This window comes from Delphinapterus leucas, chromosome 11, assembly GCF_059928025.1.
Source record: "Delphinapterus leucas isolate spDelLeu-1000000601 "Yukka" chromosome 11, BTC_Dleu_Yukka2, whole genome shotgun sequence".
In the NCBI taxonomy this organism is placed as follows: Eukaryota; Metazoa; Chordata; class Mammalia; order Artiodactyla; family Monodontidae; genus Delphinapterus; species Delphinapterus leucas.
This window is the reverse complement of record NC_143139.1, coordinates 21,029,431-21,056,573: the sequence shown is the minus strand read 5'-3', so window position 1 is coordinate 21,056,573 and position 27,143 is coordinate 21,029,431. Positions and strand designations below refer to the sequence as shown.

Genomic DNA, 27,143 nt, shown 5'->3' with positions numbered 1-27,143 from the left:
TTTAATGGTTTTTGGCCATGTTGAAAGTTAAAAACACAAATGGCCTCTTCTTAAGGGGAGGACAATAGATTGAAATGAATGAAATATATGTAAATATATAAAAATGAAATGCCACATGACATCATTAAATTGGGTTACTTCTGTGTTGCTGCTGGATGTCCAAGAGCACAAGCTTCTAAAGTTCATAGAGGAAAGGAAGAGTCAAATTCCTTGGAAGGGGTAATTGTGTGGCCCATAGAAAGACATTGACCAGAGTTCTCTGAAGTGGGCATAGCCCGGTATCTGTATTGTATCAAGAACCAGTGTTGAGCAGGTGGGGATTTGATTAAGCTATTAATCCTTTCAGTGTTATTAGAGGATCCATCAGATGAGACACAGGAGCTGGAAACTGTACACTCCAAATGGAGTTCATCAGAAATTATTTGGTTTATAGATAGGCCAGGAATGAATGACAGCTCCATCATAGAAAACCTGTATTTCAATTCCAAATTGACAGGATAATCAAATTCAAGTTCCTCTGGTTGCACTTGAATTGCCAGACATCCAGTTCCCAGAAATTATTCACAGGACCTACCAATTCGTCTTTATAAAATAGTGTTCTTTTAGCCATAGCCCCAAAATTAAAACAGCTACATTCCACCAACACTGGCTCTTGCCCAGAACACACCCAAATCAAGGAAACAAGTAGAAGCAGTGGTCCACCTAACTCCACAGGGAACTTCACGATGCTGGGTCCTGGGCTCAGAGCTCCTCAGGCAACAGGAAGTTCATATACATATGAACTTAACTTATACACACTACTATATAGAAAACAGGTAAATAACAAGGACCTACTGTATAGCACAGGGAACTATATTCAATATCTTGTAATAACCTATAATGGAAAAATAATATGAAAAAGAAGATATATGAATCACTTTGCTGTATACCTGAAACTAACACAAAATTGTACATTAGCTATATTTCAGTTTTAAAAATGGCTAAAAAAAAAACAAGCTCTGGAAGCTTTTGGATAGTATGTACAAAACAAAGCCTGATTCTCAGTGAGAGCTCTAAAAATGTTCCTTGCCTTGAATTGAAGAGTAATATGTTTAAGTGTTACTAATCTAAGTTACTTACCATAATACGAATTACTTTATCAGATCTTTTATTGAGATAGATTTGATAGGGAAGGCAAAAAAAAAATAGCAAGAGTCTTTGGCGCCTTACAGAATGAGAAGATTGGGGTTGCTGAATTGGTAAAGAAGTACAAAAAGCCAGTGACATACATTTCTCTAATAATTAGTGGTGTCGAGCATCTTTTCATGTGCCTCTTGGCCATCTGTATGACTTCTTTGGAGAAATGTCTATTTAGGTCTTCTGCCCATTTTTTGACTGGGTTTTTTGATATTGAGCTGCATGAGCTCTCTGTATATTTTGGAGATTAATCTCTTGTCGGTTGCATCATTTACAAATATTTTTTCCCATTCTGTGGGTTGTCTTTTTGTTTTGTTTATGGTTTCCTTTGCTGTGCAAAAGCAAACAAATTAGGTCCCATTTGTTTATTTTTCTTTTTATTTCCATTACTCTAGGAGACGGATCGAAAAAGATTTTGGTGCGATTTATGTCAGAGTGTTCTGTCTAGGTTTTCTTCTAAGGATTTTATAGTATCCAGTCTTACATTTAGGTCTTTAATCCATTTTTAGTTTATTTTTGTGTATGGTGTTAAAGAATGTTCTAATTTCATTTTTTTACATGTAGCTGTCCAGTTTTCCCAGCACCATTTATAGAAGAGACTGTCTTTTCTCCATTATATAGTCTTGCCTCCTTTGTCGTAGATTAATTGATCATAAGTGCGTAGGTTTATTTCTGGGCTTTCTATCTTGTTCCATTGATCTATATTTCTGTTTTTATGCCAGTACCATAATGTTTTGATGACTATAGTTTTTTTTTTTTACATCTTTATTGGAGTATAATTGCTTTACAATGGTGTGTTCGTTTCTGCTTTATGACAAAGTGAATCAGTTATACATATACATATGTTCCCATATCTCTTCCCTCTTGCGGATGACTGTAGTTTTGTAGTATAGCCTGAAGTCACGGAGCCTGATTGCTCCAGCTCCTTTTATCTTTCTCAAGATTGCTTTGGCTATTTGTGGTCTTTTGCGTCTCCATACAAATTTTAAGAATTTTTTTGTTCTAGTTCTGTAAAAAATGCCATTGGTAATTTGATAGGGATTGCATTGAATCTGTAAATTGCCTTGCATAGTATAGTCATTTTGACATACTGATTCTTCCAGTCTAAGAACATGGTATATCTTTCCATCTGTTTGTGTCATCTTCGCTTGCTTTTATCAGCATCTTATAGTTTTTGGTGTACAGGTCTTTTGCCTCCTCAGGTAAGTTTATGCTTAGGTATTTTATTCTTTTTTATGCGATGGTAAATGGGATTGTTTCTTAATTTCTCTTTCGGATCTTTTATTGTTACTGTATAGAAATGCAACAGATTTCTGTGTATTAATTTTGTATCCTGCAACTAAGTCTAAACTACAATGAGGCACTACCTCACACCAGTCAGAATGGCCATGATCAAAAAGTCTACAAACAACAAATGCTGGAGAGGGTGTGGAGAAAAGAGAACCCTCCTACACTGTTGATAGGAAGGTAAATTGGTACAGCCACTATGGAGAACAGTATGGAGGTTCCTTAAAAAACTAAAAACAGAGCTACCATATGATCCAGCAGTCCCACTCCTGGGCGTTTATCCAGAGAAAACCATGGTTCGAATGGATACATGCACCCCAATATTCATTGCAGCACTGTTTACAATAGCCAAGATATGGAAGCAACCTAAATAAATGTCCATCGACAGATGAATGGATAAAGAAGATGTGGTACATGTACACAGTGGAATTTTAAGCCATTAAAAACATGAAATAATGCCATTTGCAGCAACATGGATGGACCTGGAGATTATCATACTAAGTGAAGTAAGTCAGAGAAAGACACATATCATATGATATTGCTCATATGCAGAACCTAAAAAAAAAAAAAATGATACAAATGAACTTATTTACAAAACAGAAGCCCAGACTTAGAGAAGGAATTTATGGTTACCAGGGGGAAGAGGGGGGAGGGATAGATTGGGAGTTTGGGATTGACATGTACACACTGCTATATTTAAACAGATAACCCACAAGGACCTATTGTATAGCACAGGCAACTGTCCTCAATATTCTCTAATAACCTAAATGGGAAAAGAATTTGAAAAAGAATAGATAGCTGTATATGTATAACTGAACTCCTTTGCTGTACACCTGAAACTTAACACAACATTAATCAACTATGCTGCAATATAAAATAAAAATTTTTTGAGAAGAGTGAAAAAAGGTTTTTTAATTTATTTAAAAAAATGCCAGTGATAAATTTAACCTGACTCAGCCTCTGGTCAAAACATTTTTTAAAAAATTTATATACAATTATTTTCAGTAAATATTTTCTTGAGTCTTTTCGAGAAAGAGAGGAGAGGAGAGGAGAGGAGGATGAATAACTATCTTCCTCTTGATAACTACCCTTCATGTGCTTGGAAACCATGTGTGAACAAACTCTTTTCTACACTATGCAAGAGCAGTTGCTTTCCCCATCTGGTCCATTTTCCAGTAATTGAACATGTTTGTCATTTTCCTTCAGGATTGCTTCCAGAGCGCTCTCTTCTTTGCATGTGAGGCTCCAGACTGTATCCACTATTCTAATGGAAGCCTTGCACAATCCAAATGTAGGACTTGGAGAGATAACCCAAGTTTATTCCTCTGTTCATCTCATTACAATGTGAGCAGCATATATGGTTTGTAATTTATCTTCAGATAATTTTATTAAGTATCAATGGGTGTGATTTTGACATGCTGCGGCAATAAGTAACAAAGTAAATGGGTAAAAGCCCTCCTTTCTAAGAAGCAAAAATAAATCAGATAATGTGATTTAAAAGGCTCACAAAAAATATTAGGAATTTTATTTTAATTCTTTATTATTATTTTTTTTACATCTTCATTGGAGTATAATTGCTTTACAATGGTGTGTTAGTTTCTGCTTCATAACAAAGTGAATCAGTTATACATATACATATGTTCCCATATCTCTTCCCTCTTGCGTCTCCCTCCCTCCCACCCTCCCTATCCCACCCCTCCAGGCAGTCACAAAGCACCAAGCTGATCTCCCTGTGCTATGCGGCTGCTTCCCACTAGCTATCTACCTTACGTTTGGTAGTGTATATATGTCCATGCCTCTCTCGTTTTGTCACAGCTTACCCTCCCCGCTCCCCATATCCTCAAGTCCATTCTCTAGTAGGACTGTGTCTTTATTCCTGTCTTACCCCTAGGTTCTTCATGACATTTTTTTTTTCTTAAATTCAATATATATGTGTTAGCATACGGTATTTGTCTTTCTCTTTCTGACTTACTTCACTCTGTATGACAGACTCTAGGTCTATCCACCTCATTACAAATAGCTCAATTTCGTTTCTTTTTATGGCTGAGTAATATTCCATTGTATATATGTGCCACATCTTCTTTATCCATTCATCCAATGATGGACACTTAGGTTGTTTCCATCTCCGGGTTGTTTCCATCTCCGGGCTACTGCAATGAACATTTTGGTACATGACTCTTTTGGATTATGGTTTTCTCAGGGTATATGTCCAGTAGTGGGATTGCTGGGTCATATGGTAGTTCTATTTGTAGTTTTTTAAGGAACCTCCATACTGTTCTCCATAGTGGCTGTACCAATTCACATTCCTACCAGCAGTGCAAGAGTGTTCCCTTCTCTCCACAGCCTCTCCAGCAGTTATTGTTTCTAGATTTTTTGATGATGGCCATTCTGACTGGTGTGAGATGATATCTCATTGTAGTTTTGATTTGCATTTCTCTAATGATTAATGATGTTGAGCATTCTTTCATGTGTTTGTTGGCAGTCTGTATATCTTCTTTAGAGAAATGTCTATTTAGGTCTTCTGCTCATTTTTGGATTGGGTTGTTCGTTTTTTTGTTATTGAGCTGCATGAGCTGCTTATAAATTTTGGAGATTATTCCTTTGTCAGTTGCTTGATTTGCAAATATTTTCTCCCATACTGAGGGCTGTCTTTTGGTCTTGTTTATGGTTTCCTTTGCTGTGCAAAAGCTTTGATGTTTCATTAGGTCCCATTTGTTTATTTTTGTTTTTATTTCCATTTCTCTAGGAAGTGGGTCAAAAAGGATCTTGCTGTGATTTATGTCATAGTGTTCTGCCTATGTTTTCCTCTAAGAGTTTGATAGTTTCTGGCCTTACATTTAGGTCTTTAATCCATTTTGAGCTTATTTTTGTGTATGGTGTTAGGGAGTGATCTAATCTCATACTTTTACATGTACCTGTCCAGTTTTCCCAGCACCACTTACTGAAGAGGCTGTCCTTTCTCCACTGTACATTCCTGCCTCCTCTATCAAAGATAAGATGACTGGGCTTCCCTGGTGGCGCAGTGGTTGAGAGTCCGCCTGCCGATGCAGGGGACACGGATTCGTGCCCCGGTCCGGGAAGATCCCACATGCCGCGGAGCGGCTGGGCCCGTGAGCCATGGCCGCTGAGCCTGCGCGTCCGGAGCCTGTGCTCCGCAACGGGAGAGGCCACAACAGTGAGAGACCGGCGTACCACAAAAAAAAAAAAGAGATAAGGTGACCATATGTGCGTGGGTTTATCTCTGGGCTTTCTATTCTGTTCCATTGATCTATCTTTCTGTTTTTGTGCCAGTACCATACTGTCTTGATTACTGTAGCTTTGTAATATAGTTTGAAGTCAGGGAGCCTGATTCCTCCAGCTCCGTTTTTCCTTCTTAAGATTGCTTTGGCTATTTGGGGTCTTTTGTGTTTCCATACAAATTGTGAAATTTTTTGTTCTAGTTCTGTGAAAAATGCCAGTAGTAGTTTGATAGGGATTGCATTGAATCTGTAGATTGCTTTGGGTAGTAGAGTCAGTTTCACAATGTTGATTCTTCCAGAGGAATTTTAAATGGTACATGAAAAATAGGGTTACAGAATAGCAAACCTCAAAATTAAGAAGTTATTAAGTACAATATATAATTTGATTTTTCTCTTTTACCTGTAACAAACAACTTCCCCATTTTATATAGAAATAGTTAACATTAAGAGAAATTAATGAGATTTGGAATACTGTCTCAAGCTATTGGAAAATAAGAAAATTTGAACAATATTCATGAAATTGGTTTTTCACAGTTTTTTCTGTTTCTTTCCTGATTTATTTCGCAAAGGAAACACTTCGACAATGTATAAGAAAGATTTAAACTGAGATAATTATAAATTATAATCACGATTTTCTAAATAGCAAAAACGTTAACATTTTTTTCTACCTTTGTTGAGATACAGTTGACATATCACATTGTGTAAGTAACAATAACGTACTTTAGATCGGAATTTCTCCTTTTTGCAGGTACTAACAGCTTAAGAAGTAAAGCAAAAAAATGTTTATCTATTGTTCAAAGAAACATTTTATTTATATTGTTACAAGGAAGACAAGTCTGTTATCCGAGATTACCCAACATTTGGATCTTACATAAATAAGACTTAAAATCCAAAGAGAAGCTGTGTTGTTGTAAACAACAGCTATATTGGATGAACTTGATCCAATTTTTGAAAAGAGATTCCTTGTCCACAGCAAGGCTCTTAAACGTGCACGAGGAAAATCAGGCCTATGCCCTTTGTTTAGTTGAAGCCTAGGGTAAAAATCCTAGACAGTTAATTTTGGATCAATGAAACCTATTTGTAGAAATGCACAACATAATGAGCATGATAAGGGCTAAGAAAATCATCCCTCTTCCTTTCTTTTTTTCTCCTTTGAAAATCAGCCGCATAAGTGGCCTGTGGACCTCCTCTACTGGGGGAGGTACATTTATCCCGATGTTCATTTATAAAGAATTTAGCTTAAAAGGTAAAAAAAAAAAAAATTATTCCTAGGTAATCATTCCTTAAAGCAGATTTATTATGAATAGAACATTTGTGTGTTTGGGAGTGTTGTTTTCCTGGGCACATACAGAAGACAGATTGTTGACAGTAAATGTTTAGTCAAGGGTGAGAATACTTTTGTTTTAGTTACAGATCCTTTCTACCAGCCAGATGATATTTTCTCCTTTCAATCAGTGCCGCAGAAGCTTTTGTGTGTTACATAGCAGTGCTGCTAAATATGATGGAATGGCTGCATCTTTTAATTTAATCCCAGTAGGAGAATAAGCTATTCTTCTTTTACTAGGCGACAGATGGGGACTTTTTATGTCATGTAAAGCTCAGCTGGGTGAAGCCTTTTGAGAGATGGTGCTATCATGTCGGACTTTCTTGAATCATTTACCAGAGGCAAATGGTTGTCTCCATTTTCTACAAAGCATTGCTTTTGGATTAGAATGCTCTTTGGAAATGAGCCTGTACAGGCAACATGTACACATTTAGGGCATCATTTGACTGCCTTATACTTAATAGGTGTGATGGGACAAATATAATTAACATATGAGGAAGGTTCTGGCTTGGCCTGCTCAGTTCCCTATCTTTCATGCAAATGAAGGAAGGCTCCACCAATTCCAGGCAATTCTTGGGGCTTTTATGATGGAATGAAGATAAGATAGGCCAAAAGCAAAGCAGATGGGTTTTTGACAGAAAAGAAAAGCACAGAAGAGCCCTCGTGTCCAGGGGTCTGTAGACAAGGTATATATCCTTTGGTAGGGGACTCTGGGAAGAAATGATGAACTTTTGGAAGGAATGATGTAGAAACATAATCAGTTCTTCTGAGGAAGGAAAGTGGAAGGTTTCCAGAGACTTGAGGCATTATAAAATAGGGAAAGAGAGGATTTTAATGAGTTTTGTTGTTTATGTACTTGTATCCTCTTTAAAGATGTTGAAATGTGTACATAAACATCGGACGTCCTATCTGAATTATATATTTTTGAATGTGACAGCCTTCTGGGACTGAGCCAAGTGGCCATGGCTTCCTTGGGATTATATCTGTAGGATAGTTATGAGCTTTTATAATGGGCTTTTTCTCTGGGCGTTTCCTACTTCAGACACGTTTTGGTACACTGGAAATTTTCCAATGATGAGAGGTTTCTGTGGGTGTATGAATATCTGTGAACCGATAGGCTTATTTATCTACAAGGCTATGAAGTATTCTCTGTGTCATCAAGCAGTATATCTGCTGACGATGCTATATCATAAAAAAGATTTGTGATGTCGTTAGAGATACAAGATGGTGAGTGATGATGTTGGAGCACAACATCTCAAGAGCTTGAAGGTGAACTGGAAAAAAGTAAAATCAAGATATAAGAGATTTATTTGCCAATATTAGTCTAGAGAAAACTTGGCAGGGTGTGTAGAAACAATTAAATATACAAGTCAGCTATCAAGTCGCTAGTCTTTCTTTTGTTCAAGATCTTCCTATTGGATAGAATCCTAATTGATTACTTGCTGAATTGTATCTCTGAAGTTTTTCTGGGACTTGGACTTTATAGCAGTAATAAAAGATTTTCAAAGGAAAAATCTAAACATCTCTCAAGAATCATTTCCATATCTAAGCGTACATCTCTGATTCTATATAATATCATCAGTTTCCTAACTTTTTTTTTTTTTTTTTTTTTACGCGGGCCTCTCACTGTTGTGGCCCCTTCCGGATGTGCAGCCTCAGCGGCCACGGCTCGCGGGCCCAGCCGCTCCGCGGCATGTGGGATCCTCCCGGACCGGGGCATGAACCCGTGTCTGCTGCATCGGCAGGCGGACTCTCAACCACTGTGCCACCAGGGAAGCCCCAGTTTCCTAACTTTTAAAGTCCTCTCTCAGCCCACTTGTTATAGGAGTCACAGGGTACCGCCAACGAGCCTGAATCTACCCCAGAGAAAGACAATGGGTTGTAATAATCCCAAAGGTTTAAATCTTCAGCAAGGCTGTGCAGTCACATTGGGAGATCCTATAGCCTTGACTGCAGACAAGGTCCTGGGGACTCTGGGAAGGATGAGAGGAGCCTTGGAGCACAGACTTTTGACCCCAGGTCACGTTTGCGTTTCCTCCCTGCTGCTCTCCTCATTTTATATAATCTGCTTTCACCCATTTTTGTGTACCGATAGGCTGTGTTGTCAATCACAGTAAGATGCTTTACATGGAGAACAATGATTTCCTATGAGGTCTACATTACCCTCTGGCTGTAACAAAGAATTTGGAAAAAGAGATTCATGGAGGTACTTTTCCTTCTATGTTCTGAGAGCACATTTACACCAATACTTTATGGATACTTTAGTGCTTGAAGTAACCCTGTGAGGTCAGAGTTTATACTAGTTGGGATAATTCAGGATGCTTTAATAAACACCCCCCACCCCAACTCTCACTAGTTTAACACAATAAAATAAACACTGGTTTATTTCTGTTTTACACAGGGTCCAAAGTGGTTGCTCCTACCTGGCAGTAGGACTTCCACAAGGTCATTCAGAGACTCAGACACCTTCCAGTCTGTGGTTCTGTCATCCCCTGCGGCCCTGGAGTCCTCTGTTAGATCCTCTGATTTGATCCAGAAAAAAAGAATGTGGAGTGTCACTTGGAAGATTTGTACTGGCCAGACCTGAAGGTGGCATCCGTCACTTCTGCTCTTATCCTAACAGCCAGCACATCTGGCCACACTCAACTGGCAAGAGAGGCTGGGAAATACAGTCTACGTGTGCGGCCAGAAGACAAGGTAATTGGGCTTGGTGAAAAACTGGCCAGTCTCTGGTGTAGTGTTACTACTGTCCCCGCCTTACTGATGGGTAAACTGAAACATAAAGGGGTTAAGTAATACACCCAAGTCACCTAACACGTGGTAAGCAAGAAAATCTGAACCCAGGAATCTGACCCCAGAACAGCCTTTTAAACCTTTTAAACTACAGGGCTGCCTCCCAGATAATTAATGCATGGTGTTTCCTGTTACTTCAAATGAGTAAAACAAGGCTGAGGAAGATAACATGCCTCCTCCTAGTTGACAAAATGCAGCAGACACAGGATTAACATCCCTTTATTCCATGGAATTGCAGTCCCATTTAGGATGAGTGCAGGACCCTCTGATTTCAGTGGCTCTTTTCCTGAGCATCTTTGGGGAAGAGGGGTGTGTGTTCCAATCTCAGTGAGTATTTTAAGGTGAGCCAACTCACTTTATCGCCTGAGACCCTTGGTTCCAACAGCATGCAACTAAGGAGGCAAATAATTAAAATTAGGGATCATGGAGTAAAGCAGACAGGCAGAAAGACATGGGGTTAAGAGGCAGAGTCTGGAACCAGAGCTCCCAAATAAGAAAAATCCAACCCTGGCTCTGCCTGCAGCTGGCTTGTTCCTACCTCATTTAAATAAATGTCAAGTTTTTCCCTTGGTCTCTGTCTCAGAAAGGGGCACGTAATTCCTTAGTAGGTCCTAGTTTGTTCAAGACAATCTTAGCTTATACTGTTGTTCTAGGGTTATTGTTAATAGCACCTCCTTTCACTCTCAGAAATGTCCTGACTTAGATGATAAATTATATGATTACCCTACTTATGGCACCTGAAGCATCTTCACCCAAATATTTCTTGGTAATAAATCTTCTGGGGAGGAGGTCACCCCCTAACTTAATTAAGCTCCATAAGCCTTAATCACAAAGCTTGAAGAAATTTGATTATAATACTGAAGTTTGAATTTAGTTTGATTAGCTTTTTGCTGAATTTTAAAAGAATCCGGGAGTTACTTGTATGTGGGCAGCTCTGCCTCAAGCCCTGCCTTCTTTATAGAGGGACTCGGCCATCTCTTCAGCACAGCCTGAGTCAACAGGCTACCCTCCAAGCCACACTTTTGCTGTTACACGTAGACCCCCCTGGTGGACTGTGGACCCTGCCTCTACAGACAAGGAAAGATCCGGTCTCCAGCTACCATACCAACCTCCCTTCGCTCCATCTCTGCTTGTACCCCACCTGGAGTGGCGAGAAGCCTTACCCTTCGACTTCCCTTTTTGGCTGGGGATTATCCCTTTTCTTCTCCACGTGGGATTTGGGAAAACAGAAGGGAGCCTCTAACCTCATTTGTTTGCACCTACTCATGCCTTGTGGATCCATGTTCTGTGTAAGATCTGTTCACTGAGAGAAACAAGAAACTATTTCTAGTCTTCAACAGACTTTTATGATCTGGCCTCTGCCTACCTCTTTGGCTTCAGCACCTGTCACTCTTTCTCTAGATTGGCCACACTGCCTGCCTTCTTTTTGTAGACTATGCCAAGCATGATCCTGCCATATGGTCTTTGCTCTTGCAGTTCCTTCTGGCTGGAATGCAGCGCCTTCTGGCTGAAGTGCTGTTCCCCGGATCTGCTTGAATCAGCTTAAACGTCACCTCTTTGAGAGGCCTTCTCTGATGATCCAATCGAACATAACTTTCACAGTCACTTTCTCTGTCAAAATCCTGTTTTATTTCCTTCACAACACTTATCACTATCTAAAATTATTTTGCTGATTTAATTGCTAACTTTCTTTCAAACTCCTCGATAATAATAATAAATAATAGTTACTAGACTTGCCTCTGGAGTCAGTCCCCGATAAGGATCCTTTTGCCCGGTGTCACTTGCGCCAGTAGAACCAGACCGAGTTCAGTTGAGAAGCAAAAGAAAGCTTTATTCTTTGATCAAAGAATGGAGAGGTGTGGGCTCGGGCTGTAGAGCACGTGCTCCCGCAAAGACCATCAGTAGGGCTGCTTTATAGGGTTCTTGTCTGAGGAGGGAGGGGCAGAGTTCTCGAGGGTCCCGTGCGGGCGAGTTGCTCGCGGAGCCCCAGATCCAAGCGCTGGGCGCAGCGTCTCTGCACACAGACTGCTGCCGCCATCTTGAATGGAGGGGTCATGTGCAGTGCTTCTCCGTGTGTCTCAAAGTTGGGGTGTCAGGAACATCAATTCCGTACTGGAAACTCTAATCCAACACATTAGGTGTAAGACCTCTGCACTCGGCCCCCTACAGGCAAGCACAAAAGAAGAGGTAAGACCTTATCACCTAGATTCCATCTTATTCCCCCCTCCCCGGGAACCCAGTGGGCTTTGTTGATGCCACTATGAGCCTAACCCTCTTCTAAGTACTCTACATTGACTAAATTTTAAAATCTTTATAGTCATCCTATGAGATAGGCACTATTATCATTCCCTTTATTTATTTATTTATTTGGCTGCACTGGGTCTTAGCTGTGGCACGTGGGACCTTCATTGCCACGTGGGGGGTCGTAGTGGTGGCATGCGGGATCTAGTTCCCTGACCAGGGATCGAACCTGGGCTCCCTGCATTGGGAGCACAGAGTCATAACCACTGGACCACCAGGGAAGTGTCCCATATCATTCCCATTTTATTATTTTTTTAATTTTTAATAAAGAAACTGAGATTAAAAGAAATAAAGTAACTTACCTAATGTTTCAGAAAGGGAGCCAGGATTCAAGCCTAGGCCGTCTGGTTCCAGTGCCTAATCTGAACCACCAGGCAAGGCTGCCTCCCATCAAAGTCATCCCCAGAGGACAGAACTTCCATGTCCTGTGTGCCACTGTATCAACTCCTGTGATATTGTGATTTATAATAAGAGATATATATTTGGTCTTTGTCTGGATTCTGGCACAGGGCTTCTAAAACCATTGGAATTTCCTAAGTGTTGAGAGCAATAAAAAATGTCTTTTGTTAGTCATGAGTGACTCCTGGAAAGCACCTAAGGATGGGGGCTGGTTGCCAGAGAGTCCAATCATGTGATTAGAGGGTTGGAACTTTCAGTCCCACACCCCCTGATCCTGAGGGAGAGAAGAAGTGCTGGAGGTTGAGTTCAGTCACGAATGGCCAGTGACCTAATCAATCATGACCATGGAATGAAGCCTCCATGGAACCCCAAAAGGAGAGGGTTCTGAGAGTTTCTGTGTTGGTGAACATGTGTAGTTTTGGGGGAAGGGCGTGGAAGCTCTGCACCCCTTCCCACATACCTTATCCTATGCATCTCTTCCATCTGGGCTGTTCCAGAGTTAGAGCCTTTTATAATGAAACAGTGATCTAGGAAGTAAGATGTTTCTCTGAGTTCTGTGATCCGCTCTAGCAAATTAATGGAACTTGAGGAGAGGGGTCATTGGGACCCCTGATCTATAGCTGTTTCAGGGGGAGTGGCAGTTTTGTAGGATTGAACCCTTAACCTGTGGAATCTGACACTACCTCCGGGAGGACAAGTGTCAGAATTGAGTTGAATCGTAGGACACTCAGCTGGCGCCCGAGAACTGCCTGTTGGTGTAGTGTAGGGAAACTTGCCCCACTCCCACCCCTCCGCCTCCCGCCATGCCAGCATTGGCTCCTACAAGACTTGGCTCAATTAATATTTGTTGAACTTTGAGTGAATATATGGTGTCATAAAACCTTGACCTTGTTTGATTTTTATAAACAGAGAAGGAAACCTCTCACTTGCCTATCTAATAGAAATGCCAGAGCTGAATATCTTGTTTCAAGAGCAATCGGAGGCAGGGGCCCAGCCAGGGATGCCCCTCAAATGCAGATGGGGGAAGAGTGCTGCATAGCCCAATGGCAGATCCTGCATGGAGCCTTGAGAAATTTGTAGTAGTGGTTTTCCATGGGGTTTCTGAGTTAGTCATAAAATAGGAAATCTGGCACCAGGTTACTAATGCCAAAGGGAGCAAGATGCAGACATAGAAGCAGTAGAGTGAACTAACAAATCACCTCACACCTTCCCCACCATCAGGGGTGGGCACAGAAAAGTAAGCTGTCTTGGATTGAATTTCTACTACTTGCAGCCGAGGGAACCTTCTCCCCACTTCTCTGTCACACCACCTGGGCTCCCCAGCGTTCTGTACAAAACCTGGATCTCTTCACTTGTCACATTATGTAGAATTTCACTATTCATCTGTCTCCCGTCCCCTCTAAAAGGTAAAGTCTTTTAGCAATATCATGTCTAGTTCATCCTTTACATACCACGACATAGTTAATAACGTATGCTTCCTAATGTTACCTGAGTCAGCCTGACCTGCCTTAGTTCACGTCTCTGAGAATGAAGGAGAGAGTCACACAAGTAATCTGCAAGTTGTTTTCCAGCTCCATGCACTGTATCAGCCAGGTGAGGACTGTGTATTGCTTTTGTTTTGGATTCAGGCCCTGCTACAAAAAGATGAGTCTTTGTCTGTATGTGCTGTGAATCTGGTTGTGAGCCAACTAGTTAAAAAACTAGATGAATACACCCTTTCAATGTCATGTTCCTATTTGTCCCCCTGTCTCTTCCCTGCACTGCTGGTTATTTATGTATTTAATATGCAGATAAAGATGCACCAGCTCATACATCAGAGGCCTGCCCCCTACGTCCCTGGGGCCTATTAGGAGCAGATCTGTATATCTTGACTAGAGCAAGTCCCTTTGAGGCGATTCATCTGGGCTGGCCGTGTCATAAGCTGGGGCTTCTCTTTTTTCTTCCCTTTACTTTCTTTGTATTATTGACGTTTGTACAACCCTTGTTCAGTTCTCATTTCTGTGGACATCTGTTATGCAGCCAATCATTAAAAAAAAAATCTAAACTGAGTTAAACATATCAACCACAACACTTCCCTCAGTCCCCAGGGAATTCAGACCTATTTCTATAGCTGCTGAATGTAAAAACACTGTGAATTATATCATTTGTATTATTCTAAAATTAACTATGAATGTGCTGGGAGCCTTAAACAAGTTCTAGGCTTTCTTAATCATCCACTTCTTTACCACTGAAAACAAACAAGAGAAACTGAACCACTGTGTTTTTACAACATTTATCCTAATATTTGTTAACTAAGTAGAAGGCGTTTAGCTCCACACATATTTTGTGCTGGTCAGATCTTTGTTTCTTCTCCCCTCAAATTCACTCATTCAACAAATATTAAATATATATGTTGAATATCCTATGTGGAGGAAGTAAAACTCTCACTTTTTTCATATTGAGTCCATTTGCTGACCATCTTTTGACATGTGCAGTTGTCTAGATGCCTTTGAATACGTTCTGCGCCTACCTTAGGTCCTCCATTTCTTTCTTCAAATGTGAGACCCAAACAGTATTCTTCCAGGCCCAGCACAGAGTGTATAGAGCAAGTGCTTAATGACATTCCTTTCTGGGGAAACCGGAGAATATTTTGTTTCCTGGCACAAGGAAGGTAAGCAGCATGGAGTTTTGCATAAAACTGAATGGATGAAATTAAACTCAGAAATTTTCAAGTGATACTGCACAGGCTGTTCCATTCCTTCCCCCTGTTACCATCCCTCTTTTCCTTTGCCATCAGCAGATCCGTTGGTCTGTGTGAGCTGAGAACATTTCTGTCCCGTTTCCTCTCCTGGTGCCCTTACGCCATAGACCTTTGTGGCTCTCTAGGAACAATATTCTGAAGGTTTTAGACAGAAAAATTCATGGTCACGGGGTTAAATTGCGTGCTGACTCTCATGACAGCTATAATGAGAGGAAGTGGAAAAACAGAGGAGAGCATCCATTTAATTCAACAAATATTTATTGAATATTTTACATCTATCCCGGTTTCAAATACTGAAGTTAAAGAAGTAAACAAGATGAACAATGTTTTTATTCTTCTAATGGGAGAAGAAAGGAAACAGACCATTATAGAAATGGAAAAATATCAGTGAAGTATTTGGGGGGATTAAAGTGGAGTGATGTGACAGAGCGTGACTGCTGAGCGCATCGGCCTGGGAGATCAGGGAAAGCCTCCCTGAGGAGGTGGTTGGGATATTCACGCTTCTCATTTTCTGTGTTTTATGATGTGTTGACATCTTGGGGCCTTGCTAATCCTGGAGAGACTGCCCCCCACCCCGCCCCCCAGGTTGAGCTAATACCTGGAGAGAGCAGAGAGCTAATACCTGGAGAGCAACCCCCCAGGTTGAGCTAATACCTGGAGAGGGCTAATACCTGGAGAGAGTCCATACCTCCATCACCTCCTTTTATCAGGCTTCTGCAGTGTAGGACACTATTCCCTTCCCCAAATTACCCCAGGGCCGGGTACCAGACAACTAGGAACCACCCCTATAGCCCAAAGCCTGCCAAAGTTACTCAAACTATCCAATCCTGAATTTACTCAGCTGCTTACATTGCCTTGCCCATTCCTCCCCATGAAAACCACAATAAAGCCTCAGGACCGTGCTTTCCTCTCGCCCTTTTTCTGTTCCCTGACCAACCTCGGTGCTTCCCCATGTGTCTCTTTATGCCACGCCTTCCATTTCTAGGACCTATAAGTATAAAAATCTTCATTCCTCATAGTAATCATTTCTATGTCTGCATGTCTTACCATACCTAATTAAAACAAATCCTAATTAAAACAGTGATACTTAAGCTGAGATCTGAATGACAAGTAGGACCAGCCACACATGGATGGAGATGAGAACATTCTAAGTAACAGTGCAGAGACCCTAAGCTTGGCAAGATCAAGGATCACATAGTGGCATATGCCTGGAGTAGACTCTCCTCTCACTTCCTACTTCTTTTCCTTTACTTTCCAGACACCCATTGATCTCTGATAATCCAAAGATTCTTAAAGGCAAATATCTCTGAGGAAGTCAGATGTCCCACTATCCTTTTTATACGAGTCAACGCTTATATAACTACATGACTGATGAGAAGAACTGAAGGTCTCATTAAAGCAATTCACACTAAGGTGTGAAAGAATCTTTGCTAACGTATTTTCATTGAAAGAGGGAATTTATTAACTGAAACACATTTTTTAATCAGGTACACTCAATAGTTTTGTGTCTTAACATCATTCAAATACCCAACATACACTTATCAAATACATCTCTCATTACACCCAGGTTCTAGGGATGAAGTGAGGAGGAATCATCTTTCCTAAGGAGTAAATGACTGCTGTGATCACTCTTTGCACTTGTGATTTCTTGTTCAGTGTCCATATTGTCCTTTATATTATAATCATACCCAAAGCTACATGAGGGCGGGAGGTATGTTCAACTCCATATCACTAGCAAAATGCAGTGTCTGGCAGACTGCAGGCATTCTATTCATGACTTCAAAATGAAAATTATTAAACCAAGTTATACTAAGATAAAGTGTAAATATGATAGTTAAAAGTAATTTCCAATATTTTAGTCCCTCAGGACCCAGCAAGGCTAAATTTCTTAGACTTATGGGTTTCATTTCTGGCTGAACTTAAAATCAGCCAGGAAGCTTTTAAAATATAACAGTACCAATCCCCATTACAATCAATTGAGTCAGAACCTAAGGGTGGAATCTGGGTATCAGCATTAAAAAAAAATGTCTCTAGGTTATTCTAACACGCAGCCAGGGTTGAGGGACACAGATCTAGGCTGAAAGGCTACAAACAGTAAAGGTTAATGTACCTGGTTGGTGTCTTTAGGCAATGTGAAGAACAGCTATCAGAATTTGCACAGATCACTAAGAAAGGAGAATTCTCCAGGACACAGAGGTTCACAAAGGTCTAGGCTTCAGGGACAGTCAAGTAGAGAAAGTTGGGCAGAGAAGCTTTAGACAGAGACCCAAGCTGTGCAACCAAGGAGGAAGAAAGCAGATTGGCATTTGCAGCAAAATGAGTTCTTTCGTGCTCATTTTTAAAGTGCTTACAGGATTTCAGGTGACTGAAGTTACTGGCAGGCATCTTTGCAGAAATACAAATCATAATATTTGAGAAACAAAAAGGTGACGCCTGAGGGCAGATTTTATATTCGCCTTTAAAAAAGTGACCTGCAAAATTATACGTCATTTTGGTGCAAGAACTTACTATGCTGACAAATATTTGTAAAATGTTATTTCAGCCCATGAATTTTATTTTAGTAGACGTTCAGAATAAGTCACAGCTTCATAGAGCAAATGCCAGCCTTCCTTTCCATTCCCACGTCCAGAGTCTCACCTTTCAAAAGAGAATACTGGATCTCAGTTGACACTTTCTTGTAACGAAATCTGCCATGAAATTTTAAGCTAACAAATGGCTATGATTCACAAAATCTATCCAAACGAATCCTTCTCGACTGGAAGCTTTGTTAACAATATGATATCTGAGTTTATCACTAAAAAATTATTTTGGAACAACTTCAAATACCAATTAAAAATCAGAATAAAGTCTCATCTTCCATGGTTATCTAGATTATCATTCTGTTGGTTGAATATAAAGTTTGCCCTCAACTTCTCTCCTTTTTTGTTTCCTAAATATTATGGTTTGTATTTCTGCGAAGATGCCTGCCAATAACGTCAATCACCTGAAGCTCTCCAAGGACCTTTAAAATGAACACTGAAGAATTCATTGTGCTGATAAATATTTGTAAAATATTGTTTCAGCCCATGAATTTAAATAGGACTTAATAACTGAAAGTCGTCTCAGCATAGGGTCGTGATGAAAAGCATGATCTCCTGATCAAATCCTGACTCCACTATTTCATAAAATAATACCTGTTCAACAAATATTTATTCAGTACTTGCTAGTGATAGGCACTAGATGTTTTAGATGATTGGAAGATATTGGTGAATGAAAGAGAGAAAAATCCTTGCCTTCCTGACGCTTACACACTACTGAAGGAGGCTGACAATAAAAACAATAGAATAAACTTAATTTATTAACCATTTGTTTAACACATTAAAAGGTGATACATTGTACATATTTTTTATATAAGGGGGTGGGGATTCTGGGAGGGTTGGGAGTGAATTATAATATTAAATAGTGTGGTCAGGGTGGCTTTCATTGAGAAGGTGATATTTGAGTAATTGCTTGAAAGAGGTGAGAGGGTTAGCCTTGTGGATATCTAAGGGAAGGGTTCTGGGAAGATGGAGAAGCAAGTACAGAGCCTGGTAGCAGAAGTTTGCTGATGTGTTTGAGGACAGCAAGGAGGCCAGAGTATCTAGAAGAATGTGAGCAGCGGGGAGAGAAGTACAAAATGAGTTCAGAGAGTTTGGGAGAGGGAGGCAGGTCACAGTGTCTTACAGGCCATTGTAGGGACTTTGGCTTTTCTCCTAAGGGAGGATGGGAGTCCTTGGAGGATTCTGAGCAGAGGAATAGCACGGTCTGACCTCTGTTTTAAAAGCTTACTGTGGAAGAGAGTTCCACTTCTGGTGTGACAGTGTGAGAAGCTCCACAGATCCCCTCCCCATGGAAACTGGTAAAAATTATTTTTTAAATCAACCATCTAAGGTCTCAGGAAGTGGTCCAGAGAGCATACAGCAGATAAGGAAACATTTATTCAAGAGATCTACTGAAACTCTGTAAAAACTACAAGAAGTTGTGGTATTTGAACCAGGATCCCTGAGCTCCCTTCCAGCTCAGTGAGATGAAAACTCTGCTCCAAAATTGTACAGCCATGAACACAGGGTTCTCCCTGCCAAGCCCCCAGTTGGAAGGGATATCTTGTGGGGAGAGGCAATGCATAAGCTCTGCTCATCTTGCCTTGAGTTACCTATTGCTGAAGCTAAGTTCCAGGTGAGTGTGGCTGAGAAATGGAGACTCCTTCTGCCTAACCATCATTGATGGGATGGAGGCCACACTGTGGCCACAGCACCACTGAGAATACGACAGCCCTGATTGCTCATTCCTTGGCTTGTGGGGTGGGAATTCTGTGCTGAAAGAGGCAAGCCAAGGAGACCTGGGGCTGCTAACTTTCCAACCACTGAATGTGCAGCTTCTAGAGAGGAATGTCACTCAGAGAAAAGGGTGCCATTGTCCCCATCCCTAGCATCAATGACATGACTCAGAGATTTTTGCCTAAGAGGAGGAACAGGCCATAAAACAGAGAGCTTGAAATCCCTCCCCAATGGACTGATTCCATTTGCGACAGTGTAGACCTCATTTGCAATAGTTCAAGCCTAAGTTCACTCTCAAAAGCAGTGGAATTTTTGGTGAAAGTTCATTGGGAGGAGATTGATAGATTCTTTGGAAGTAAAAGCTAAAAAGTAAAAGCTACATAGGCCAGGTAGCTTTCCAGAGAGAAATGGGAAAAGAGACAGCTGCGAAGAGCTTTCCTGGGGTCAGAACAAATCTCACATGCTGACTTTGGGAACTATCCCTTTCAAAGGAACCAAATTTGGATTGAATTAGTCTGTGTAGTAATTTACGTACCAATGCACTGCTGAAAACAAGAAAGCCATCAGTCTATAATTAGTGGCACTTGATGATTCGGTGTGGTCAAGGAAAGAGACAGTCAAAGAGAGCCCTGCCAAAACCACTGTCATCCCAGAGTAACTGTGGGCCTCAGAGAAATGTGGGACGGCATTAAGTGCACCAACATAGTTGTAATGGGAATACCAGTAGGAGAGGAGATAGAGAAAGGAGAAGGAACATGTTTGAAGAAATAATGGCTGAAAATTAATGAAATTTATTTTAAAACATTAATTAATACATCCAGGAAGCTTAAGGATTTCCAAGTTAAGATAAACACAAAAAAATATATACAAGTAAACACATGTCTGAAATCCAAAGACAAGGACAAAATCTTGAAAGCAGCAAGAGAAAAATGACTTGTCACTTACAGCAAATTGCAATGGGATTAACAGCTGACTTAGAAAAAATGGAGGCTAGAAGGCAGTGGGATAATACATTTGAAGTACTCAGTGAAAAAGAAAATGTCAAGAATCCTGTATCCAGCAAAATTATTTTGTTGTAATGAAGGTGAAATAAAGACATAAAGACGTTCCCAGGTAAAGTCTGAGCGAATTTACCGCTAGAAGATTTGCTTTAGAAGAGATACTAAAGGAATTTCTTCAGGCTGAAAGCAAGTGACCCCAGATGTTAATTGGAATCCACGTGAAAAAAACAGCACCGACAAAGGTAGTTATACAATTATAAAAAACAGTAATAATGCATATTTTTCTCCTTTCTTCTCCTAACTGATTCTAAAAGTAACTGTATAAAATGATATGTATATAATGTATTTGGGGCCCTATAACATGTAGAAATGGAATGTGAGTAGGAGCAAAGATATATTGGGCTAAGGAAATGACTCCATATGTGAACTGGAATTTACAGGAAAAAATGAAGAGAGCTGATGACAGTAAATAAGAAGATTAATATAAGAAAAGCTAGAAGTATACACTTGCTATTCTTTTTCTCTCTCAGCTTCTTTAAAAGGCATAAAATTACATAAAGTAATAATTATAACAATGTAATATTTATAGATACAATTAGTATAACAATAATACCACAAAAAGGGGAGAAAGGGAATAGAACTATATAGGAGTAATGTTTCTATAGTTCATCGGGATTAAATTAGTATGAACCTGAAACTACTTCTAATAAATTAAGGTAAGCCCCAGAGCAACCACTAAGGAAATACCTCAAAAAATATGGTGAGAAAAATCATTAAAGAAATTAAAAAGATACTGTAGAAAATATTCACTTAAGACAAAAGAAAGCAGTAAAGGAGGAAAGGAGTAACAACAACAACAAAAAGGCATAATGCATATAGAAAACAAAAAGTTAAGTGGCAGATGTAAATCCGACTATATTTATAATTACATTAAATGGGAATAGATTTAAAAGTCCCATCAAAAGACAGAGATTGTCAGATTTGATAAAAAATAAACTAGATCCAACTGTATTCTATCTATAGGAGACACTTTAGATTCAAAAATACAGTTTGGGGCTTCCCTGGTGGTGCAGTGGTTGAGAATTCGCCTGTCGATGCAGGGGACACGGGTTCGTGCCCCGGTCCGGGAAGATCCCACATGCTGCGGAGCGGCTGGGCCCGTGAGCCATGGCCGCTGAGCCTGCGCGTCCAGAGCCTGTGCTCCGCAACGGGAGAGGCCACAACAGTGAGAGGCCCGCTTACCGCAAAAAAATAAATTAATAATAATACAGCTTGAAGGTAAAAGTTTGAAAAAAAATAATCATTCAAACATCAATCACAAGAAATTTAGAGTGTCAGACATAATATGCTTCAAAACAAAAAAAACGTTACTAGAGATAAAGAGGGACAGTGTGTAATGATAAAAGTCAATCTATCAGGAAGATACAACAATTATAAACATATATGCACTTAAAAACAGAGCACTAAAATACATGAGGCAAAAACTGAAATAGGAAATTCAACAGTTATAGTTGGAAACTTCGATAGTCCACTTTCAATAATGGATAGAGCAACTAGGAAAGAGATCAACAAGGAAATAGAAGACTTGAACAACATTATAAACCAAGTATACCTTGCATACATCAATAGAACATTTCACCCAACAATAGCAGAATATGCATTTTTCTCAAGTGTACATGGAACATTCTCCAGGATATATCATATACCAGGCCATAAAACAAACCTCAGTAGATTTTAGAGGATAAAAATAATAAAAGAACACAAAACATACTCTCTGACCACAGTGGAATGAAATTAGAAATCAACAACAGAAAGAAATTTGGGAAATCCTCAAATACGTGGAAATTAAACAACACATTCCCAAATAATTAATGGCTTGAAGAAGAAATCAAGAAGAAATTATGAAATACTTTGGATGAATGAAAGGGAAGATATAGCATGTCAAAACTTTATGCAGCTAAAACAGTGCTTAGATGGAGATTATAGGTGTAAATGCCTATATTAAAAAAAACAGAAATTTCAAATCAGTAACCTGAATTTCCGTCTAACACACTGGAAAAAGATCAAACTAAACCTAAAGCAAGCAGAACAAAGGAAATAATAGAGAAAGGAAATTAATGAAATAATGGAAAAACACTAGAGAAAAATCAATAAAAACAAAAGCTAATTCTTTAAAAAGACTAATAATTTTAACAGACCTTTTGCTAGATTGACCAAGAAAAAAAAGAAGACTGAAATTACTAGAATCATAAATGAAAACAGGGAACATGTCCACCAACCTTAAAGAAATTAGACAATTTAGAAGACATAAATAAATTCCTAGAAAGACATAAAAACTTACTCTGTTTACTGTGTTTAAAATTTCATGTAGAGTAAGGGTGGAAGTAGAGAGAGCTGTTAGATGTAAATGGCAAGACGTGATGCTGACTCAACAAGGGTGGTAGCAGTGGAAGTGGTGAAAAGTGGTCAGAGTCTGAATACATTTGGATGGTAGAGCCAGTGAGATCTCCTGATAGATTCAACGTGAGAATCAAAGATGACTCCTTGTTTTTTCCTGGAGCAAAAAGCAGGAGGGCTTTTCCATCAACTGATAGGGGGGAGACCCTAGGTGCAGTTGTTTTGGGAGTGGGAAGGATATCTTTTCTTTGCTCCTTATAAATTCACTGTCTACCCTTCTTCATTTTGTTCTGTGCCCCACGAGGCTGACCTCTACAGAGCTCCTCAGCTCTGCTCCCTGGCTTTCCAGGTATGTTCAATTAATTGGGAACACTAAGCGATTCAAGGGTAGGAGGAGTTGCTTTAAACTTCTTGTACTTCTCCACCAAGGATCACAGCTCCTGTCAATGGACCTTCTACGTCTTTCTGTCTCTCTGTCCCTCCCTCTGCACCCCGGTGACAACTGCTTCCTCCCTTTACTCCTTTACCCTTCAGGGTTGATGGGACAGTAGTGCCTTTGTTAGCACTGGAGTGTTGTGCTATCTTTTGTGGTTTCCGTACACCCTGTAAATAGCTCCTTTATTAAACTGTCCTCAAATTACCTAAATTAAGTGTGCCACCTGTTTCTTGCCAGAACTATGGCTGATATGGGATGAAGATCAGAAATTTGGTTTTGGACATACTGAGATATCAAAGGGGGGATGAGAGTAGGCAATTGGTTATTTGAGTCTGGAATTCAGGAGAGTGACATAGCCTAGAGATAAGAATTTGGAAGTCATTAGCAGAAAGAAGCTATTTAGAACCAGGGGACTTGATGAGATCATTGAGGGAGTGAAAAAAGATAAAGAAGACTGAGACCTGAATTTTGGACTCTTTTTTTTTTTAACATCTTTATTGGAGTATAATTGCTTTACAATGGTGTGTTAGTTTCTGCTTTACAACAAAATGAATCAGTTACACATATACATATGTTCCCATATCTCTTCTCTCTTGCATCTCCCTCCTTCCCACCCTTCCTATCCCACCCCTCCAGGCGATCACAAAGCACGGAGCTGATCTCCCTGTGCTATGCGGCTGCTTCCCACTAGCTATCTACCTTACGTTTGGTAGTGTATATATATGTCCTGGACTCTTTAATGTTAAGAGGTTGGATAGATGATGGGGAACCAGCAAAGGAGAAGGAGCATCAAGGAGGAAGGAGGAAAACCAAGGGCAGCCAACTGAGGAATGTATATCAAGGAGAGGAGTGATTCACTGTGTCAAATGCTGCTGAAAAGCCAGGTGCAAACGGGACTAAGAATTGACCATTGAATTTAGCAATGTGGAGGTCATTGCTGACCTTGGCAAGGATATGTTCAGTGGTGTTAGGGTAACAAAACCTGTTTAGAGTGTGTTTTAAAGAGAAGAACTGGAGAAAGCAAGTATAGACAAATGAATTTTGCTACAAAGAGAACAGTATATGGTTAGTGGCTAGAGAGGGAAGAGGAATTTTGTTTTGTGTTCATTTATTTTGTTTTATGAAGAGGGGAGAATAACAGCATGTTTGTATGCTAAGAAGTATGATTCAGTAGAAAAGAGAAAAATAATAATGTAGGCGAGAAATGGGAGAATTGCTGAAGGATGCCCCTGAATAGGAGAGGGTGGGGTCTAAGACACAAGGAGAAGGGTCCCCTGAGACAGGAACGCAGAGCACATCGTTCATCTATAGTAACAAGAGACAAGGCAGAGTGTGCAGATTCAAAATTTCTCTTCTGATTGTATTTTCTCAGTAAAGTAAGAAGTAATCAGCTGTGAGCGTGCACAGTGGGGAGGGGTAGGAAGTTTGAGGCGAAGTTGTGAATGGTTGCCTACGAGTGTAAAAGTTAGTGACCTAAGGAAGTGTAGTATGAATGCTGGCAGCATCAAGAAATTCCTTAAGGTTCACTGTCATGAATTTAAAATGGAATAATGTTCAACTGAAGGGATGCAGTTAGAGAGTAAGCAGGGAGTTGGATTCAACAAGGAGTTGCAGTTTTCTTAAGCAAGATGTGTGGCCTCATATATAAAATGGGGATAATAATAATTACCATGAGAGTTGCTATATGCATTAAATGAGATAACACAAATAAAATGCTTATCACAGTGTCCGGTACATAGTAAGTACACAATAAACGTGTGCTAGAATTATTGCTATTGTAACACCTAGTAGGGCTAGGAAAACTTCCGAAGTGGAAATTATCTGTTTTAATCGTACCTGTAATGACCAAATGCTTCTGTTGGTTAATTGCAGTTTGGTTCAACTGTTCTTAGCATGTGTCTTCTTACCAGGTGGGGACCTAGAGACTACATCTATGTTGCCGTTATAACACTTCACTTCCGCTAGGCATAAGCCTGCACAAAATAGCTCGGGGAACCTTTTGCTCATCTCTGCAATGCTTCAGTTCCCATTGTAGAGCAATAGCTGGATAACCCAGCTCCTTTTGTTTGTTACAGACTTCTGACATTTGATCTTCTTGCTAAATTCTTGGCAATGGCCTTAAGGCAAGTAGGAATCCAATTGCTTAGATTAGTATAACTTTGAAGTTATTCCTCTGTTTCTAACACTGGTACTCTGAGAATAGGAATTCCAAACAAGCTCAGATAGCTTGTATTCCTTTCTTGACCTTTCAAACATCATTTCTTTCATTTTGGACATTGATTGTACTTGATTAAGCTATCTATATCACATTTCTTTGACTATATTTACTGTTATTACATTTACTTCAAAGACTTTGCTTTGGAGAAATCTACATTATCCACTGAATAATAAATACTATTCAATGTAGTAATACACTCCTGAAGAGAATTGATGTTATCTCTTTGCTGAGATTTTCTATTTTTTTCATTTGTTTCAAGAGAATTTGTACTCGATTGTTGAAGCATTTTTTAATGGCTGCTTTAAAGCCTTATCACATAATTCCAACATCTGACTCCTGTCGGGGTTGGTGTCAATCAACTGTCTTTCCTCATTCAAGTTCTGATTTTCTTAGTTCTTTGTGTCATGTCTCGTATGTTAGGAGACTCTGGATTCCTATTTAAATATTTTGTTTTAGCAGATTTAGATTTAGCACTTGGTCTACTTTTACGTGTTGTGATTACAATGGCAGTTTAATTTTCGGACCCTTATTTTAGTCTGCTTGGTCTATCTTGTGCTGATAAGTTCTCAGTTGTCCCCGCCGGTGCTGCCTGAAGGAGTGAAGCGGTATCCCCAAGCCAGGCCACTTGGGTGTCTCTTAGTCTGGGAGGGGTATGGTGGCGTTTTCCCAGTTGGTGCCCCCAAGCTGCCTGGTGTTTCGGGACAAGGAAGGAGAATCTTGAGCCCCTGGGGACAAAGAGCCTTACCAGTTCAGACCATTTGCTCTATAGCTGAGTGCCTTTTGCCAGTTTCATTCCTCCTACTCCTATTCTGAAGTCTTTAGGCAGTAAATACAGTTATACAATGTAAATCATTCTCCCTTTCTACACAACAATGTTTTAAAATAATATGAAGAAAACTGACAGTATAATTAAATAAATAAATATATAGAAAGCACTTAATATTTTTTTAAATTTCAAACTCATGGAAAAGTTGAGTAAAGAACAATGAACACTCATATACCCCTATCTGAATTTATCCACTGTAGAGTTTCCAGGTAAAATGCAGGATTCCAAGTTAAACTTGAGTTTCAGATAAATCATGAATAATTTTTAAGTATGAGTATGCATGCAGTATTTGGGACATACTTATACTAAAAAATTATTTTTTGTCTCTCTGAAATTCAAATTTAGCTGGGCATCTTGTGTTTTTTTGGCAAATCTGACAGCCCTAACTTACTGTTAACATCTAACGTCACTTGTTCCCATCTTTTCTCTTATATATTTCTCCTTTGCCAAACCATCTGGGGAACATTAAAAAAAAAATCTCAAATAGGCCTTGTATATGTATATAAAGAAAATTCATTTTCATTGACTTTTTTTTAAAACTAGTGCTTGCAACTGCGCTTTCCACTTGTTATTATATAGTGCTAATTCCCTACTCTTGCCCAGACTCCAGGTTATTTCTAAGTGCACATCCATAAGCAGTAACAAAACCACTTCAACACTCATGTCAAAAAAACAGTTGCTATCTTGTTGTGAAAATGACTATACTACCCA

The 27,143-nt window shown here is 39.7% G+C and overlaps 1 long non-coding RNA gene across 2 annotated transcripts in view; it reads left to right on the top strand.

The window, feature by feature from the left end:
- LOC149747966 (uncharacterized) overlaps positions 1 to 27,143 on the top strand; it is a 298,930-nt gene that overhangs the window by 211,801 nt on the left and 59,986 nt on the right. For both annotated transcript variants that reach the window (XR_016394885.1, XR_016394886.1), the window contains one exon: positions 9,428 to 9,723. This is a non-coding gene — a long non-coding RNA (uncharacterized LOC149747966). The remainder of the gene's footprint in view (positions 1 to 9,427; positions 9,724 to 27,143) is intronic.